Source organism: Oncorhynchus mykiss, chromosome 4 (assembly GCF_057628025.1).
Source record: "Oncorhynchus mykiss isolate SJ-2025 chromosome 4, ASM5762802v1, whole genome shotgun sequence".
NCBI lineage: Eukaryota > Metazoa > Chordata > Actinopteri > Salmoniformes > Salmonidae > Oncorhynchus > Oncorhynchus mykiss.
This window is the reverse complement of record NC_143025.1, coordinates 25,096,397-25,116,174: the sequence shown is the minus strand read 5'-3', so window position 1 is coordinate 25,116,174 and position 19,778 is coordinate 25,096,397.

The following is a 19,778-nucleotide window of genomic DNA, read 5'->3' as shown; positions in this document are numbered from 1 at the left end:
CAACCCCAAAACATTCTGATGACTTGAATTGCTTCAGCTAAGGAAGGGATTGCAATTTGATATCATTATGTTGGAGTGCGGTCCACCGCTCTGTTGAAGATAGTACTTACGTGGACAGAACAAGCCTAGCACAAACCCACATCACTTTCATTACCGGGTGTTCATACACTCTCCCCTGCTCAAGGATTTCAATCACGCTGGGAGATGGAGATGGATAGATTTCTGTGGGTTTATTTATGGGTGCTAGTACATTTGTGAGGTGGGTGGAGTGGGAGAGACCCTGAACCCTGGCCAGGACAGACAGAGTACTGGGTGAGAAGTAGTTAGTACCATCCACAGAAGTTTCCTTTTCTCTCTGCCAGTCCAGTCTGAACAATAATAATAATTTGGTGGGTGCTACTTATTTGTCCTATTTCACACATGTACAAGTGTGTATTATATGCATGTGTGAATTGGAAATGTGTTTTTTGCATTTCCCAACTCCTCCTAAGACACCCTTGGAGAGTGAGGTCAGGGTCAGGGTCTGCCATTGGGCACATTTGATCGGATCATTTTTGTCAAGTCGGTGACACTTGTTGGTCACCACCTTTCAAAGTGTGTTGCATTATGGGGTTTAAAATGTTCTGACTTGCGCCTACTGTACATGTCGAAGGCGCAACTTGCAGTCAACTGTAGTCTACTGCAAGTTTCTGCAGTTGCTCTTTACCAACTTCATCCTGCAGCCATCGCCTTCATTGTGGGAGGCTCGATTGCCAACCAATCATTAGGATGTTTTTGTTTGACCAATGCAAAGGTGACCAAAGACACGACTTAAACAGGAATCAACTTTGCCTCAATTCATGTATACAGTGGATGTATAGTACCAGTCAAAAGTTTGGACATACCTACACATTCAAGGGTTTTTCTTTATTTTTACTATTTTCTACATTGTAGTATAATAGTGAAGACATCAAAACTATGAAATAACAAATGGAATCATGTAGTAGCCAAAAAAGTGTTAAACAAATCAAAATATATTTTATATTTAAGATTCTTCGAAGTAGCCACCCTTTGCCTTGATGACAGCTTTGCTCACTCTTGGCATTCTCTCAACCAGCTTCATGAGGTAGTCACCTGGAATTACATTTCAGTTAACAGGTGTGCCTTGTTAAAATTACATTTGTGGAATTTCTTTCCTTCTCAATGTGTTTGAATCAATCAGTTGTGTTGTGACAAGGTGGGGGGGGGGGGGGGGGGGGTATACAGAAGATAGCTCTGAGTCCAAATGTGAGATTTTTTTGTTCCAACCGCCATGTCTTTGTGAGACGCAGAGCAGGTGAACGGATAATCTCTGCATGTGTGGTTCCCACCGTGAAGCATGGAGGAGGTGTGATGTGTGGGGGTGCTTTGCTGGTGAAACTGTCTGTGATTTATTTAGAATTGAAGGCACACTTAACCAGCATGGCTACCACAGCATTCTGCAGCAATACGCCATCCCATCTGGTTTGCATTTAGTGGGACTATAATTTGTTTTTCAACAGGACAATGACCCAACACACCTCCAGGCTGTGTAAGGGTAATTTGACCAAGAAGGCGAGTGATGGAGTGCTGCATTAGATGACCTGGCCTCCACATTCACCCGACCTCAACCCAAATGAGATTTGGGATGAGTTGGACCACAGAGTGAAGGAAAAGCAGCCAACAAGTGCTCACCATATGTGAAAACTCCTTCAAGACTGTTGGAAAAGCATTCCAGGTGAAGCCAAGAGTGTGCAAAGCTGTCAAGGCAATGGGTGGCTACTTTGAAGAATCTAAAATCTTGTCACGTTTGCTAGAGTAATGGTCGGACCAAGGCGCAGCATATTATGTAGAGTTATTAAAGAATAAAGTGAAACTTTAGCAAAGATAAAACAAATAAAGAATAAACGAAACGTGACTAACAATGCAGTGCTAACAGGCAACTAAACATAAACAATATCCCATAACCAACAGGTGTAAAATATGCAACTTAAGTATGATCCCCAATTAGAGACAACGATTACCAGCTAGCTGCCTCTAATTGGGAATCATACACAAACACCAGCATAGAAAAACAAACCTAGAACGCCACAAAGAAAAGTAAAACTAGACTAAAATCCCTAGTCACGCCCTGACCCACTCTACCATAGATAAAACAGGCTTTCTAAGTTCAGGACGTGACAAATCTAAAATATTGTTTGATTTGTTTAACACTTTTTTGGTTACTACATGATTCCATATGTGTTATTTCATAGTTTTGATGTCTTCACTATTATTCTACAATGTAGAAAATATTAAAAATAAAGAAATACCCTTGAATGAGTAGGTGTGTCCAAGCTTTTGACTGGTACTGTATACAAATTACTGTGATATTTGATGCTCTCTCTCACTGATTGATTGTACAATGTACACATATGATTTCAGTGTGATATGGGGGTTGGAGCCATATTTATTTCTACATTGTAATGAAAAACTTGTAGAAATTATCTGCTGGAAAACTCATTAGTGTCTGACTTTCAACTATCATGCATGCTGTGACTTGTGGCTCAGTTGGTAGAGCATGGCACTTAAAACACCAGGGTTGTGGGTTTGATTCCCACGGAGGACTGTTATGAAAAATTTAAAAGTGCTTCCACTCACTACTCTAAGTCATTCTGGATAAGAGAGTCTCCTTAAATGTAAATGCACCTCCCCCAACTTTTGTCTACAGTCTGTTTCATTCCTTACCACTCAAACGCACCCATTATCAACAGTGACCCTGGAGCAATTAGGGTTAAGGTCCTTACTGACATATTTTTCAGCTTGAACTAGCGACCTTTCAGTTACTGGCCCAAAGCTCTAACCGCTAGGCTACCTCCTTCCTTGCCTACTCTTCTCCTCCTCAGTAACAGTGGGTAGTAGCTCTGTCTATCAGGCCATCTGCTGCCTATCCCCTGTCTCAGCTGTGGAGTTGTCCTTTGCTGGCGTATGTAGGGAGGGTGCCAGGCGGGTGCAAAGCGGGCACCAACACCCTCCCGCCCTGTTCCTGGTGCCGTGGCTCTGTGCCACTCGTAAACCTGGCAGGGAGGGCTCAGGGTAACAGCTTCTGATTAGCAGACTACTGTACATGGAAGGAAATTTACAGCCCACTCTGGACAATATTGATCTGTTGTGCTGCCAGCATGAATATTAATATAGCATTCCTTTCATTAATTTTAGTATTCCGTCAGTTAGAGATACATGAATAGATGGATTGTAAGAACGTCCCACTGGGCACAGACATCAGTTCAACGTCTAGTTTTGATTAACATTTGGTTGAGTTTCCAACTAATGTTAATTTAATGTGAAATCAACAAAAAATGCCACCATGCCATTGAATTTAAGTTAAACGTTTCTATAGAAAAAAATATTAAATTCCCTTACGTTGATGACATTTTGCAATCCAATCAGTTTTCTACATTGATAAAAAAAAATTGGTTACCTCCCTACTGTTGAGCAGAGAGACGCACCCTTATTTTGCCGCAAACATTTCCCTTTGATTCATTCCTTCTCCAAGTGACATTGAAATAGAGAGGTCGATTCGCTGTGGATATAATCTGTGTATAATCTCACAGCTGTGTATAACTGGCTTGATTATTGGGTTTATACATTTTGTCAAAGAAGACAGAACTCATAGTTAAATGCATATTTTTGAAAATTGTCATCTCTGGTATGAATCGACGTTTGTGTTGACCATTTTAGAGACAGTACCTACAATACTCCACCAGAGGGAGGTAAAAGCTCAGAGGACACCTTCTCACAAGACTTCCACACCCACGTCCCATGACAGCCACAGCACAGACGCTGATATTACCAAACAAGTGCCTATAATCTCATGTGAGAAGGCCAATCTGATATATTGTGCACTCACATACTTTAAAAGAGATGAGTAAATAAGTAATTCACTTGAAACAGAAGATTCATAGTAAGGCCAGGGCTGTTCTATAGATAAGTGCTTGATTAGATCATCAATGGTTTATACAAATTTGACAATCCAGGCCACACATTGCGTATCTATTCTGCAAGCCTTTCTTGCAAGTAGTATGCTATCATATAGGATGGTTTGAGTTGTTGAGGATGCCTGACAAGCTACCGAGCACAAGCTTATGTTTTCCCAACGACCTTGCGATACCTGTGAGAGCGGGTTATGAAATATTCAACTTATTTGTTCAAATTAAAGTGATTTATAGTGTTATTGATGATATCATTTTTCTGTCAAGGAACAATGAGTGATAATACATTTAAAATGTACAGTCAATTGTTTGTTAAATTCTAACAAAGCATGTACCTACAATGTTTTTTAAAATGTATTATTCAATTACTTTTGGTACTCCTCTTCTGTAATGGCAATAGTCAATATTTACAACCCTGCTGGAAAATCCATCTTAGACCAACTTGGTGTATGAGCTGGTCAGTTGCTGGTCAAACTGGTAATAAGCTCGTAGACCAGTTTGGACAAACTGGACATGGTTGAGCTGGTAGCTGGATTTTCCAGCAGGGACTACATCTGTCTGTTTGGATCAACTAACCATTTTACCACTTGTTGAGTTATTACTTAATTCAGCTCTATATGGATCAAATCACAATGTAACAAAAAACATGTTTGTTGTTTCACACAACACCCATATTGTTGAAGAAAGATTATGATTGATATGATATGTATACGCTATGAAGGGTTATGGTTACTGCCTTTCTAATAAAGGCTGAGAATAGAACACGTTGGGTGCTAGATAACAGTGAAAAAAAAAACACTTAACCGCTCAAATTAAGGCTGGGGTTGAAATCCTGGAGCAATGCCATACGAACTTGAGTTCTGATGAAGAGCAATGATGAATGAGTATCAGCTGTTAAGTTTCAGGCATGATTTTCACAAGGACTGTTAACATTGTTCTGTAGAAAACACTCAAAATGAATGAAGGTCTTCTGATGATCCAATCATTAACAACGGTGCTAAACTCAATGGTGCTAAAAAATAAACTTGCTAATACACTGCTCAAAAAAATAAAGGGAACACTAAAATAACACATCCTAGATCTGAGTGAATGAAATATTCTTCTTAAATACTTTTTTCTTTAAATAGTTGAATGTGCTGATAACAAAATCACACAAAAATGATCAATGGAATTCAAATTTATCAACCCATGGAGGTCTGGATTTGGAGTCACACTCAAAATTAAAGTGGAAAACCACACTACAGGCTGATCCAACTTTGATGTAATGTCCTTAAAACAAGTCAAAATGAGGCTCAGTAGTGTGTGTGGCCACCACGTGCCTGTATGACCTCTCTACAACGCCTGGGCATTCTCCTGATGAGGTGGCGGACGGTCTCATCTCAGTACCTAATGGCAGTCAGGCTACCTCTGGCGAGCACATGGAGGGCTGTGCGGCCCCTCAAAGAAATGCCACCCCACACCATGACTGACCCACTGCCAAACCGGTCATGCTGGAGGATGTTGCAGGCAGCAGAACGTTCTCCACAGCGTTTCCAGACTGTCACATCTGTCACATGTGCTCAGTGTGAACCTGCTTTCATCTGTGAAGAGCACAGGGCGCCAGTGGCAAATTTGCCAATCTTGGTATTCTCTGGCAAATGTCAAACGTCCTGCACGGTGTTGGGCTGTAAGCACAACCCCCACCTGTGGACGTCGGGCCCTCATACCACCCTCATGGAGTCTGTTTCTGACTGTTTGAGCAGACACATGCACATTTGTGGCCTGCTGGAGGTCATTTTGCAGGGCTCTGGCAGTGCTCCTCCTGCTCCTCCTTGCACAAAGGCAGAGGTAGCGGTCCTGCTGCTGGGTTGTTGCCTTCCTACGGCCTCCTTCACGTCTCCTGATGTACTGGCCTGTCTCCTGGTAGCTCCTCCATGCTCTGGACACTACGTTGACAGACACAGCAAACCTTCTTGCCGCAGCTCGCATTGATGTGCCATTCTGGATGAGCTGCACTACCTGAGCCACTTGTGTGGGTTGTAGACTCCGTCTCATGCTACCACTAGAGTGAAAGCACCGCCATAATTCAAAAGTGACCAAAACATCAGCCAGGAAGCATAGGAACTGAGAAGTGATCTGTGGTCACCACCTGCAGAACCACTCCTTTATTGGGGGTGTCTTGCTAATTTCCTATAATTTCCACCTGTTGTCTATTCCATTTGCACAACAGCATGTGAAATGTATTGTCAATCAGTGTTGCTTCCTAAGTGGACAGTTTGATTTCACAGAGGTGTGATTGACTTGGAGTTACATTGTGTTGTTTAAGTGTTCCCTTTATTTTTTTGAGCAGTGTATCAATGGCTTGGTTGCCAGATGTTGCGTCATGCAATCTAAACTGTTAAAATGAAGTGCTTTGTAACACCAAAACGAGTGGGAGCTGAGCTGCCACCAACGCAAAGGAGACAACCTTACCTTTGATGGAGTATTGAAACACATCATCCTGTTTTGAGACATGACACTGTGTTGTTACACCACTTAATCAAGGGTTGTGCAACACCTTGACAGGGACTGGGAGCACTATTTGAAAAGTTTGAAAACAAGTTATTTTTTAAATGTTGGAAACCAGAATTACATACCTTCTCTTTTTGGTGTTGTTTCCTCTCTCTAAAGCTTCTGAATAGTATTATGGTATATCCTGTCTAGTGCAGAATTAGATCACGTCTTCTAGAGCAGGGGTCTCCAACCGTTTCTAGCATGAGAGCTACTTAAAAAAAAATGAAACATGCTGTGAGCTACACATTTTTTTCTAGATTTCAGTTAGGCAAATTCTTCTCTTCTACTCTTCTCTGCAACTCTTCCCCAGTTCCTTAGTGTAAAAGAGAAAGTAGTGCACTGTTTTTTCTGTTAATACCTTGTAAAATAATGGTTAAAAAACAACTCAGAGGCAATATAAAATCAGTTGTTTCTCCAAATTATGTTTTATATTTTCGCAGATTATTTTTAGTTTTTTCACTCTGCAATTGTTCATAGAGAAACAATGAAATTGCATGTTCTGAGTCCATGTCAATGATTAAATCACATCAGAAGACCATTTTTGGGGGGGTTCTGGAAGAAAACGAACAGATTTAGATTTTTTAAAATGTATTTCCCATTTAATTGCACATCTGACCCCACCTACACCAGAAGGTCACCCATTTTTAATTGAATTCAGCGTTTGTCTTGCAGCGTTGCGTTACAAAGGCGGTTACAGTGCGTTCTGTGTGGTGCGTACTTTGGTGTACGCACCACTTTCGTGTAGACGGCTAACAGAAATGGTAGCAGAAGGTGAATGTTGAACTTTTGTTGCACACATATACAGATGATGCTGCGTACCATTTCAAATCAAATTGTATTGGTCACATACACATGGTTAGCAGATGTTATTGTGAGTGTAGCGAAATGCTTGTGCTTCTAGCTCCGACAGTGCAGCGCAATCCAACAGTAATATCTAACGATTACACAACTAAAACATAATACACACAAATCTAAGTAAAGGAATGGAATATGTAAATATAAATATATGAATGATCACTGACAGAGTGGCATAGGCTAAGATATGATAGATAGTATATAATACAGTATATACAGTTGAAGTCGGAAGTTTACATACACTTAGGTTGGAGTCATAAAAACTCGTTTTTCAACAACTCCACAAATTTCTTGTTAACAAACTATAGTTTTGGCAAGTCGATTAGGGCATCTACTTTGTGCATGACACAAGTAATTTTTCCAACAATTGTTTACAGACAAAATATTTCACTTAATAATAATTCACCGTATCACAATTCCAGCAAGTCAGTAGTTTACATACACTAAGTTGACTGTGCCTTTAAACAGCTTGGAAAATTCCAGAAAATTATGTCATGGCTTTAGAAGCTTCTGATAGGCTAATTGACATAATTTGAGTCAAATTGAGGTGTACCTTTGGATGTATTTCAAGGCCTACCTTCAAACTCAGTGTCTCTTTGCTTGACATCATGGGAAAATTCAAAATAAATCAGCCAAGAGGTACACTTCAACTATGACAGAAAAAAATATTTTAAAAAATCCAGAAAATTACATTGTAGGATATTTAATGAATTTATTTGCAAATTATGGTGAAATATGGTATTTGGTCACCTACAAACAAGCAAGATTTCTGGCTCTCACAGACTTGTAACTTCTTCTTTAAGAGGCTCCTCTGTCTTCCACTCATTACCTGTATTAATGGCACCTGTTTGAACTTGTTATCAGTATAAAAGACACCTGTTCACAACCTCAAACAGTCACACTCCAAACTCCACTATGGCCAAGACCAAAGAGCTGTCAAAGGACACAAGAAACAAAATTGTAGACCTGCGCCAGGCTGGGAAGACTGAATCTGCAATAGGTAAGCAGCTTGGATTGAACAAATCAACTGTGGGAGCAATTATTAGGAAATGGAAGACATCCAAGACCACTGATAATCTCCCTCGATCTGGGGCTCCACGCAAGATCTCACCCTGTGGAGTCAAAATGATCACAAGAACGGTGAGCAAAAATCCCAGTACCACACGGGGGGACCTAGTGAATGACCTGCAGAGAGCTGGGACAGAAGTAACAAAGCCTACCATCAGTAACACACTACGCCGCCAGGGACTCAAATCCTGCAGTGCCAGACGTGTCCCCCTGCTTAAGCCAGTACATGTCCAGGCCCATCTGAAGTTTGCTAGAGAGCATTTGGATGATCCAGAAGAAGATTGGGAGAATGTCATATGGTCAGATGAAACCAAAATATAACTTTTTGGTCAAAACTCAACTCGTCGTGTTTGGAGGACAAAGAATGCTGAGTAGGATTGGATTGGAGATGTTTGATGTGGGTCTGGAAGGAGAGTTTACAGTCTAACCAGACACCTAGGTATTTGTAGTTGTCCATGTATTCTAAGTCAGAGCCGTCCAGAGTAGTGATGTTGGACAGGCGGGCAGGTGCAGGCAGCGATCGTTTGAAGAGCATGCATTTAGTTTTACTTGTATTTAAGAGCAATTGAAGGCCACGGAAGGAGAGTTGTATGGCATTGAAGCTTGCCTGGAGGGTTGTTAACACAGTGTTCAAAGAAGGGCCAGAAGTATACAGAATGGTGTCGTCTGCATAGAGGTGGATCAGAGACTCACCAGCAGCAAGAGCAACATCATTGATGCATACAGAGCTGAGAGGCGGTCCAAGAATTTAACCCTGTGGCACCCCCATAGAGACTGCCAGAGGTCCGGACAGCAGACCCTCTGATTTGACACACTGAACTCTATCAGAGAAGTAGTTGGTGAACCAGGCGAGGCAATCATTTGAGAAACCAAGGCTGTCGAGTCTACCGATGAGGATGTGGTGATTGACAGAGTCGAAAGCCTTGGCCAGATCAATGAATATGGCTGCACAGTAATGTTTCTTATCGATGGCGGTTAAGATATCGTTTAGGACCTTGAGCGTGGCTGAGGTGCACCCATGACTAGCTCTGAAACCAGATTGCATAGCAGAGAAGGTATGGTGAGATTCGAAATGGTCGGTAATCTGTTTGTTGACTTGGCTTTCGAAGACCTTAGAAAGGCAGGGTAGGATAGATTTGGGTCTGTAGCTGTTTGGGTCAAGAGTGTCACCCCCTTTGAAGAGGGGGATGACCACAGCTGCTTTCCAATCTTTGGGAATCTCAGATGACACGAAAGAGAGGTTGAACAGGCTAGTAATAGGGGTGGCAACAATTTCGGCAGATAATTTTAGATAGAAAGTGTCCAGATTGTCTAGCCCGGCTGATTTGTAGGGGTCCAGATTTCGCAGCTCTTTCAGAACATCAGCTGGCTGGATTTGGGAGAAGGAGAAATGGGGAAGGCTTGGGCGAGTTGCTGTGGGGGGTGCAGTGCTGTTGACCGGGGTAGGGGTAGTCAGGTGGAAAGCATGGCCAGCCATAGAAAAATGCTTCTTGAAATTCTCAATTATAGTGGATTTATCAGTGGTGACAGTGTTTCCTATCTTCAGTGCAGTGGGCAGCTGGGAGGAGGTGTTCTTATTCTCCATGGACTTTACAGTGTCCCAGAACTTTTTTGAGTTAGTGTTGCAGGAAGCAAATTTTTTTTTTTTTTTTTTTCATTGAAAAAGCTAGCCTTGGCTTTTCTAACTGCCTGTGTATAATGGTTTCTAGCTTCCCTGAAAAGCTGCATATCACGGGGGCTGTTCGATGCTAATGCAGAATGCCATAGGATGTTTTTGTGTTGGTTAAGGGCAGTCAGGTCTGGGGAGAACCAAGGGCTATATCTGTTCCTGGTTCTAAATTTCTTGAATGGGGCATGATTATTTAAGATGGTTAGGAAGGCATTTAAAACAAAAAAAAACAGGCATCCTCTACTGACGGGATGAGATCAATATCCTTCCAGGATACCCCGGCCAGGTCGATTAGAAAGGCCTGCTCGCTGAAGTGTTTTAGGGAGCGTTTGACAGTGATGAGTGGAGGTCGTTTGACCGCTGACCCATTACGGATACAGGCAATGAGGCAGTGATTGCTGAGATCTTGGTTGAAGAAAGCAGAGGTGTATTTAGAGGGCAAGTTGGTTAGGCTGATATCTATGAGGGTGCCCGTGTTTACGGCTTTGGGGAGGTACCTGGTAGGTTCATTGATAATTTGTGTGAGATTGAGGGCATCAAGCTTGGATTGTAGGATGGCTGGGGTGTTAAGCATGTTCCAGTTTAGGTCGCCTAGCAGCACGAGCTCTGAAGATAGATGGGGGGCAATCAGTTCACATATGGTGTCCAGAGCACAGCTGGGGGCAGAGGGTGGTCTATAGCAGGCGGCAACGGTGAGAGACTTGTTTTTAGAGGGGTGGATTTTTAAAAGTAGAAGTTCAAATTGTTTGGGTACAGACCTGGATAGTAGGACAGAACTCTGCAGGCTATCTTTGCAGTAGATTGCAACACCGCCCCCTTTGGCAGTTCTATCTTGTCTGAAAATGTTGTAGTTTGGGATGAAATTTTCAGAATTTATGGTGGTCTTCCTAAGCCAGGATTCAGACACAGCTAGAACATCCAGGTTGGCAGAGTGTGCTAAAGCAGTGAATAAAACAAACTTAGGGAGGAGGCTTCTAATGCTAACATGAATGAAACCAAGGCTATTACGATTACAGAAGTCATCAAAAGAGAGCGCCTGGGGAATAGGAGTGGAGCAAGGCACTGCAGGGCCTGGATTCACCTCTACATCACCAGAGGAAAAGAGGAGGAGTAGGATAAGGATACAGCTAAAAGCAATGAGAATTGGTCGTCTAGAACGTCTGGAACAGAGAGTAAAAGGAGGTTTCTGGGGGCGATAAAATAGCTTCAAGGTATAATGTACTGACAAAGTTATGGTAGGATGTGAATACAGAGGAGGTAAACCTAGGGATTGAGTGAAGATGAGAAAGATATTGTCTCTAGAAACATCATTGAAACCAAGAGATGTCATCGCATGTGTGGGTGGTGGAACTAATAGGTTGGATAAGGTATAGTGAGCAGGACTAGAGGCTCTACAGTGAAATAAGCCAATAAACACTAACCAGAACAGCAATGGACAAGGCATATTGACATTAAGGAGAGGCATGCTTAGTCGAGTGATCAAAAGGGTCCAGTGAGTAGTGAGGTTGGTTGGGGTCACGGCGATTCAGACAGCTAGCCGGGCCATCGGTAGCAAGCTAGCATAGGATGGAGGTCTGTTTTTAGCCACCTCGTGCGTTTCCGTCGGTAGGATTAGTGGGGTTCCATGTGGTAGAGGGGACCAATCCAATTCGCAAAAAATAAATAAAAATAAAAATAAAATTAGATATAGTTATAGAGGCCCAAGAAAAAAAGAAAAAAAATTGTCCGATAGGTCTATTCAGATAGCAGCCGATAAGACAGCTAACGATTAGCGGACCGCAGATGGGAGTTCAGGTAACGTCACGACGGAGGAGCCAGCTGGATAACTCCCTCTGGCAGATAACGTCGGAAGTCCAGTTGTGAAGGCCTGGTGGGGCTCCGCGTTGGCAGTAAAACGGGTCCGGATAGGTGATTGTAGCCCAGGAGTGACTGATGGGACTCTTCAGCTGGCTAGCTCCAGAATAATTGATGTTTGCTCCGGAATTGACGTAAGCCGATAGTCACAGGAATAGCAGAGCTTGCGGTAGAAATGTCCAGAGCTTGCGGTAGAAATCCGGGGACATGGAGAGAAAAATAGGTCCGGTATGTTCCGGTCCGAGCCAGGCAGTACAAAACTGGCGATAGATTTTCGAGCTAAAGGATAGCTGATGACCACAAACCGTGGTTAGCTGAATACTAACGATTAGCCAGTAAAGAAGCTAACTAGCTTCTGGCTAGCTTCTGATTAGCTTCTGGTTAGCTTCAGGCTAGCTTCTGGCTAGCTTCAGGCTAGATTCTGGCTAGCTTCTGGATTAGCTTCTGGCTAGCTTCTGTCTAGCTTCTGGCTAGCTTCTGGTTAGCTTCTGGCTAACTTCTGGTTAGCTTCTATGGAGGATTACAGAATTGAGGTAAATAATACTTTCTGTTTTTTAATATAAATTGGTGAGGCGGGTTGCAGGAGAGTGTTTTGAAGATGAGTTTATGGAAAATAAAAAATATATATATAAAGGTATGTACGGGACAAGACGAGGACAAAAGACGTCTGACTGCTATGCCATCTTGGTGACGAGTACAATGTGGAGGACTCTGTATAGCTCTGCATTGACATGATTGGTTGCCGGTAGGTGATGGCGGGAGGCCCTGTATAAACACAAACTCATTTTCTTGACAACTTAATTCACAACAGGGCCTCCCGGGTGGCGCAGTGGTTAAGGGCGCTGTACTGCAGCGCCAGCTGTGCCATCAGAGTCCCTGGGTTCGCGCCCAGGCTCTGTCGTAACCGTCCGTGACCGGGAGGTCCGTGGGGCGACGCACAATTGGCCTAGCGTCGTCCGGGTTAGGGAGGGATTGGTCGGTAGGGATCTCCTTGTCTCATCGCGCACCAGCGACTCCTGTGGTGGGCCGGGCGCAGTGCGTGCTAGCCAAGGTTGCCAGGTGCACGGTGTAGCTCTGACACATTGGCTGGCTTCCGGGTTGGATGCGCGCTGTGTTAAGAAGCAGGACAGCTGGTTGGGTTGTGTATCGGAGGACGCATGACATTCAGCCTTCGTCTCTCCCGAGCCCGTACGGGAGTTGTAGCAATGAGACAAGATAGTAGCTACTACAACAATTGGATACCATGAAATTGGGGAGAAAAAAGGGGTAAAATTTAAAAAATAAACTTAATTCACAACAGCGCTGTGCTACTTGGCAAAGCGCACAAAGTATGAATGCACTTACTTCTGCATTAAATGCTGCACGACCAATGCAGACGGCAGATTGACCATGTAGCAATAGCCGTGTAGCGCCTTTAATGTGCTGATCTAGAGATGCTGCTTCTGCTAATTTCATAGCAAAGTTTGCAAATGACAAATAATAGATACAAACGATATACAGGTAAACCTACTTTGCAGTTAACATTTAATTGAGGAGGTTTTCAGTAAAGTATATCTGTCAATCCACAAGAAGGCTGTCACATTAACTGGCTACACACAGAGTGATGGACAAATACGCAATACAACGCTGACAGACAGGGGCAAAATTGCTGGAAATTAATTGGCAGTTATGGGGTGGGATGTGAGCTACTGGTAGCTCCTGTTGGAGACCCCTGTTCTCGAGTATTTTCATGGATTTATGTATCTGATCATTTGCCAGTTTAACCACTTTGTCAGGCATTGTTGAGCAAAGTGCTCAATCCACCAGAAGTAACTGACGGTTTCACAGCAAGCATTGCAGGATACTGTATTTAGCTCTACCATTAAAAGATAGAAATGTGGGAATGGGTTGTCTCATCCCTGAACGTCATTTTGGCTGAAGGTTTTCATGTCCATTCATCATGATCCATTACACCTCATGGCACAACAAGCTTCTTAAGACTAATATAGAAGTATACTTTTCTATCTTCAAACATGCAAACATTGTGTAAAATAATCATAAAGTCTAAAAAAATATATATATTTTAACTAGGCAAGTCCATTAAGAACAAATTCTTATTTTCAATGACAGCCTACCGGGGAACAATTGGTTAACTGCCTTGTTCAGGGGTAGAATGACAGATTTTTACCTTGTCAGCTCGGGGATTTGATCTAGCAACCTTTCAATTACTGGCTCAACGCTCTAACCACTAGGCTACCTGCAGTCCTCTAAAAACTGAGCCTTGTTAACAAATAATTTAAACGACTTGCATTTGTTTTTTTGTTGTCTTTTTCAAGTTCCTTGGTGTCCACGTCACCAACAAATTATCATGGTCCAAACACCTGATGCAACCAGCATCCTGACTGATTGCATCACTGGCTGGTATGGCAACTGCTCAGCATCCGACTGCAAGCATTACAGAGTGTAGTGCGTACGGCCCAGTACATCACTGGGGCCAAACTTCCTGCCATCTAGGACCTTTCTACCAGGCAGTGTCAAAGGAAGGCCCTAGAAATTGTCAAAGACTCCAGCCACCCTAGTCGTTGACTGTCCTCTCTGCTACCACGCGGCAAGCGGTACCGGAGCGCCAAGTCTAGGTCCAAAAAGCTCCTAAACAGCTTCTACCCCCAAGCCATAAGACTCCTGAACAGATAATCAAATGGCTACCCGGACTATTTGCTGCTGCTACTCCCTGTTTATTATCTATGCATAGTCCCTTTACCACTACTTACATGTACATATTATCTCAATTACCTCGACTAACCTGTACCCCCACACATTGACTCAGCACGGTTACCCCTGTATATATAGCCTCGTTATTGTTATCATTGAGTGTTACTTTTTTAACTTTAGTTTATTTACTAAATATTTTCTTAACTCTTATTTTTCTTAAATCTTCATTGTTTGTTAAGGGCTTGTAAGTAAGCATTTCACAGTAAGGTCTACACCTGTTGTATCTTGCGCATGTGACAAATAACATGTGATTTGATGATTTGAAATTACTGTGGAATCCCACAAAAAAATATTCTCCATAGGGCCTTATCATCAATCAATATTTAAGCTATAAACCATTTGCGTGTCTTAACCATTTCATTGTATGAGAGACACAGTCTGCTCCAAAAATATTTTGTGTGTTTTGATGCTGCCTTTTACATGCACTGAAACCACCAAAACATTGTGTTTTTAAAACAACAGTCTTAAAAACACCAACTATTCAGATTGAAGAACCACTTTGGGTGTTTCAGAGTACTTCTATTCTGTTTTAAAACACTTTCAGTGTATCATGACACTTACATTGGGTTTACAATCAAACTTCCTCCAAACACCAGAACTCAGGTTAGATGCACTACTTCTTATGGTTTCATTGCACAATCATGATGTTTTGAGTCTTTCTAATTTTCCTCCACTGTACTTTTGGTGCTAACAGCACTATAATGACAGACAGTATCACTACAATGACAGACAGTATCACTATAATGACAGACAGTATCACTATAATGACAGACAGTATCACTATAATGACAGACAGTATCACAATAATGATAGACAGTATCACTATAATGACAGACAGTATCACTATAATGACAGACAGTATCACTATAATGTGCATGAAAATAGAGTAGTAAGGCACAGGTGTCATGTGTCAAGAACTGGCTTGAATTAAAATGTGTACAGTTACACATTGACTGGACTTCGAAATTATTGATATACACCCATTGATTCTTGAAGAATATATTGTAACTTATAAATGGCTCATGAGCTTAGTTCAACTGGTGTATCCCATCACAACCCAAAATACAAGCTTCACTCCAATGTTTGGAAACAATGTCATTGTCAATCCTCAAAACTATAATTTTGATCACATCGGTGGTCAGTCCTTGCGTCCATAGCTGTTTTTATGAATTTGAGAGGGATTACATTTCTCCATCCCCATCCCTCAGCTGTTTACTGCAGATTTCCCCTTTAAAGTTTCCATGATGTGACTGTCTAAGTTATTGTTTCAGTGCATGCACTTGAACAGTTAGCATAGAAGTTCGGTGCCAAGGGCTGCTCATACAAGCTGTGGATCCTTTTGGCCACATGATCATGTTTTCTACCTTACCTGAAAGTGACAATGTTATTCCCTAGCTATTCGTGACTGAAATGGCAGAGACAATGGGTGAAAATAAGACAGACAAATATCTATCTTTCCTTTGTTTATTGAGCTATGTTTACACAGGCTACTACTGTAAATACATGTCATACTACACTCTAAAGTTTAAACCATACCTGAAGAAACAGTAGATAATAATATCCTTCGGGGGATGAAGCATTGTGACGTGTGCTTGACAATATAATTGTGTGGCTCTTGGGGAGAAACAGGCTCTGTGGTGGAGGTTGGGGGAAAAGGAGAAGGTGTCTTTTGTGCACAAAGCACAGTGTTGGCAAGTAGGAGGACAAATCAGACATACAAGGGTGTACTGTCGCTATGGCAACTACTGTTAAGATGACAAGGATGCAGCTTTATGCAGTAGCTACGTAATGATTTCAAGCTGATACTCCTTGGCGAGCTGCTTTAATTAACAGGGCGTACGAAGGGAAGCAGAGACAGATGCGCTCTACTTTGATTCACCCGGGTTTGATTAACATCAGGTGTCCTGACACTGGCCTGCTCGTCTGGGGCACACTCTCTCTCTGCATGTCTAACACTATACACGTCAGCTACTACAGTGAGTGAAATCACTGCAACACTAAACAAAGAGCTGCAGTTAGTTTCAGAATGGGTAGCAAGGAATAAGTTGGTCCTAAATATTTCAAAAACTGAAAGCATTGTATTTGGGACAAATCATTCACTAAACCATAAACCTCAACTATGTATTGTAATACATCATGAGGAAATTGAGCAAGTTTAGGTGACTATACTGCTTAGAGTAACCCTGGATTGTTAACTGTTATGATCAAAACATGTTTATTCAACAGTAGCTAAGATGGGGAGAAGTTTGTCCATAATAAAGCACTGGCTTGCCTTTTTAACAACACTATCAACAAGGCAGGTCTTACAGGCTCTAGTTTTGTCGCACCTGGACTACTGTTCAGTCGTGTGGTCTGAACAGGTGCCACAAAGAGGGACCTCGGAAATTTAAAATGGCTCAGAACAGGGCAGCACGGCTGGCTCTTAAATGTACAAGGAGAGCTAACATTAATAATATGCCTGTACATCTCTCATGGCTCGAAGTGGAGGAGAGATTGACTTCATCATTACTTGTCTTTTGTAAGAAGTGTTGACATGCTGAATGCACCGAGGTGTCTGTTTAAACTACTAGAACACAGCTTGGACACCCATTCATTCCCCACAAGACATGTCACCAGAGGTCTCTTCACAATTCCTAAGTCAAGAACAGACTATGGGAGGCACACAGTACTACATCGAGCCATGGAACTCTATTCCACATAAGGTAACTGATGCAAGCAGTAGAATCGGTTTGAAAGAACTGGTGGAACAGCGGGGACTGTGAATAGACACACACAGACACACATGCACATACACATGATAAAACCTGCACTCTACACACACGTACACATGGATGATTTATTGTAAATATGTGATAGTGGAGCAGAGGCCTGAGTGAAAACACTTAATGTATTGGGTAAAGTGTTATGAAATGTAATGTCATGTAATATTTTAAACGGCATATAACTGTCTTAATGTTGTTGGACCCCAGGAAGAGTAGCTGCTGCCTTGGCAACAGCTAATGGGAATCCTTAATACATACAAATAGAAAACAGAGCTGCTTGGCTTTTGAGAGTGTATACCGTGCATTTAGAAAGTATTCAGACCCCTTGATTTTTGTCAACATTTTGTTACGTTACAGCCTTATTCTAAAATGGATGACTTTTTCCCCCTCATCAATCCACCCACACACAATACCACAGAAATACAATAATTTTTGATTTTCTTGCAAATTCATAGAAAATGGAATAATCGAATATTACATTTACATAAGTATTCAGACCCTTTAAACAGTACTTTGTTGAAGCACCTTTAGCAGCGACTACAGCCTTGAGTCTTCTTGGGTAAGACGCTACAAGCTTGGCACACCTGAATTTGGGGAGATTTTCCCATTCTTCTCTGCTGATCCTCTCAAGCTCTATCAGGTTGGATGGGGAGCATCACTACACAGCTTTTTTTCAGGTCTCTCCAGATATGTTCAGTCAGGTTCAAGTCCACTCTGGATGGGCCACTCAAGGATATTCAGAAACTTGTCCCGAAGCCACTCCTGTGTTATCTTGGCTGTGTGCTTAGAGTTATTGTCAAGTTGGAAGGTGAACCTTCACCCCAGTCTGAGGTCCTGAATGCTCTGGAGCAGGTTTTCATCAAGGATCTCTCTCTACTTTGCTCCATTCATCTTTCCCTTGATCCCAACTAGTCTCCCAGTTGCTGTCGCTGAAAAACATCCCCACAGCATGATGCTGCCACCACCATGCTTCACCGTAGCAATGATGACAGGTTTCCTCCAGATGTGACACTTGGCATTCAGGCGAGGGGTTCAATCATGGTTTCATCAGACCAGAGAATCTTGTTTCTCACAGTCTGAGAGTCCTTTAGGTCCTTGGGCAAACTCCAAGCGGGCTGTCATGCCTTTTACTGAGGAGTGGCTTCCGTCTGGCCACTCTACCATAAAGGCCTGATTGGTGGAGTGCTGCAGAGATGGTTGTCCTTCTGGAAGGTTCTCCTATCTCGGGTTCCTTGTCACCTCCCTGACCAAGGCCCTTTCATGATGGCTCATTTTGGCCTGGCGGCCAGAACTAGGAAGAGTCGTAGTGGTTCCATTGAATGATTGAGACCAATGTGTTCTTGGGGACCTTCAATGCTGCAGAAATGTTTTGGTACCTTTCCCCAGATCTGTGCCTCGACACAATCCTGTCTCTGAGCTCTACGAACAATGCCTTCGACCTCATTGTTTGGTTTTTGCTCTGACATGCACTGTCAACTGTGGGACCTTATATAGATAGGTGTGTGTGTCTTTCCAAATCATATCCAATCAATTGAATTTACCACAGGTGGACTACAATGAAGTTGTAGAAACATCAAGGATGATCAATGGAAACAGGATGCACCTGAGCTCAATTTCGAGTCTCATAGCAAAGGGTCTGAATACTTATGTTTAATAAAGTATTATTTTTTTCTTCTTCTAAAAACCTGTTTTCACTTTGTCATTATGGTGTATTGTGTGCAGATTAATGAGGACATTTTTAAAAATGTAATCCATTTTAGAATAAGGCTGTAACGTAACACAACGTGGAAATAGTGAAGGGGTCTGAATACTTTCCGAATGCACTGTAGATCAGTAGGAAAAGTGTGTTTGTTACTTTAATACACCATGTCATGACAATATGTCCAAGCCGGTGTCAGAACCTTTTATCGATTTTGTGTTATTGAAGCAGCTCCCATGCTCTTCATCACATGCATTCAATACATTATGAAAATGTGTTGACATGTCATACACAAGCACACATGCTCATAGGCACGCTTGCGGCACACACACACACACACACACACGCATGCACACACAGTGAGTCCTTGTGTTTACTTGTTCCCCACCCTGGTGCACTTTTGTTTCTACAGAGACGTCCTTTGGAGTTTAAAAAAATTAATAATTATTGGCTTTTGAGAGAAAGCTCTGGCAGCTTGGGGAGGCTGGGGCCTTTGTGTTAGGATGGCTCTGTGGTTAGAGGGGCTCTCTGCAGAGAATACCTTATTTACACAGCAGGTCTATTCTGTTCTATTCATGGAGCCTGTCTGCATCATTCAACACAATCTTTAGGTGTCCCCA